This window comes from Nylanderia fulva, unplaced genomic scaffold (genome assembly GCF_048542155.1).
Source record: "Nylanderia fulva isolate GAGA-0341 unplaced genomic scaffold, ASM4854215v1 Scaffold649, whole genome shotgun sequence".
NCBI classification, from domain to species: Eukaryota; Metazoa; Arthropoda; class Insecta; order Hymenoptera; family Formicidae; genus Nylanderia; species Nylanderia fulva.
In genome coordinates, this window is record NW_028190752.1 from 26,054 (window position 1) to 27,670 (window position 1,617).

Below are 1,617 nucleotides of genomic sequence, written 5' to 3' on the forward strand. Positions count from 1 at the left end.
TTTTTATAGATATGTGGACGACATTTTTGTTATTTAACCTAACTCTAAAATAAATGAAATTTTAAGTACATTTAATAATTATCATGAACGTTTAAAATTCACACATGAAATAGAGACCAATTCTTCTATTAATTTTTAAATTCTACAGTTATCCGCAATGGGAATAAATTGACAACTAATTGGTTTAGGAAACCTACATGTTCTGGCAGATACATCAATTTTCTTTCGAGTCATCCTATTAAGTACAAAATTAATACGATTTACAATTTAGTAGACCATGCAATTTTACTTTCTAACGAACAATTTCATAATACGAATATTGAGATTGTAAAGAACATTTTAATTAATAATTGTTTTTCCGGATCATATTATTAATAAGTATGTAAATAAAAGAATTAATGTACTGAAGAACAACAGGAATGGTAACGGTCACAATGCGGATAATAACGACAGTTTGAGTAACGATTTAGATAATAACGTTAATGTGAATTCGGCTCAAGATAAGAATTATGTAATTCCACTCCCATACGTTAAAGACGTTAGCGACAGTATTAAAAGGTCACTTAATAGTGCTAACATAAATGTCGTTTATAGTTTGCCAAAAAAGTTGAATAGGCTGATAAAACGAGGTAAAGATTTAATAACTAATGATATTAAAACTAATGTAGTTACAAGATTAACTGTGAAAATTGTAATGCATCATACATTGGACAAACAAAAAGACATTTATGCACTAGAGTGAAGGAACATGCCAGCAATATTAAATTACATGAGTCTAATCATTCGGTTTTGAGCAAACACAGATGTGATTTTGGGCATAACTTTGATTGGAAATCACCGACAATTTTACATAACGAGAAACATGTAAGAAAGAGAGAGATTGCTGAAATGTTCTTCATAAAGAAGCATGGCAATACAGTTAACCTACAGAAAGACACCGAGAATTTGACAAACATTTACGACAAAATAATAAAGATTGTTTAGTGGCGCGTTTCAAGTTTAGTCGTTGACGAAACATCATAACGATGGGACGTGTTCCTCTTTTAATTTTTAACTTTTAACATCATAACGATGGGACGTGTTCCTCTTTTAACGTTTAACTTTCGATTTCAAATAACACCGGTGTGATGTTATGTTAACCTCGGTTTAATTGATGGTATGTTTATAAAATTTATACTTATTTTATTAATTTAACACTTAAATGAGTTTTCGTATGTTAAAAAATATTGTGTAACATTATGTTGTAGAAATTTCACTTGAAAAGGACCACAACCAAATGGTCGAAACGTCGTGAAATAATCAAATAAAATTGCTAGTTACGTCGTAGTCAAGTCGTTTAAGCTTATTTTCACCACTAGCGACAAATATTAATTTTGATTAATATTAATTTTAATTGATCGTATATATATATATATGTATATTATTTGCAAATAAGAACGAGAAAGTAAAACATAGTAATATTAAATATTTAATATAAAATACATATAATAATACGTATAATAATGCTAAATATTTAAAATATAATGTTACTTATTGTAAATATTTAAAGTATTTAAAATATGTTATTTATTACTTTAAATATGTAAAATATTTGTATTTTTAAAATCAAATTGTCTC

At 27.1% G+C, this 1,617-nt stretch overlaps 1 long non-coding RNA gene across 1 annotated transcript; it reads left to right on the forward strand.

Moving 5' to 3' along the window:
- Positions 1 to 675: 675 nt before the first annotated feature.
- On the forward strand, positions 676 to 1,309 carry LOC146720639 (uncharacterized). The gene is made up of 2 exons (XR_014925996.1): positions 676 to 1,156; positions 1,248 to 1,309. It is a non-coding gene; the product is annotated as an uncharacterized LOC146720639 (long non-coding RNA).
- Positions 1,310 to 1,617: the final 308 nt, after the last annotated feature.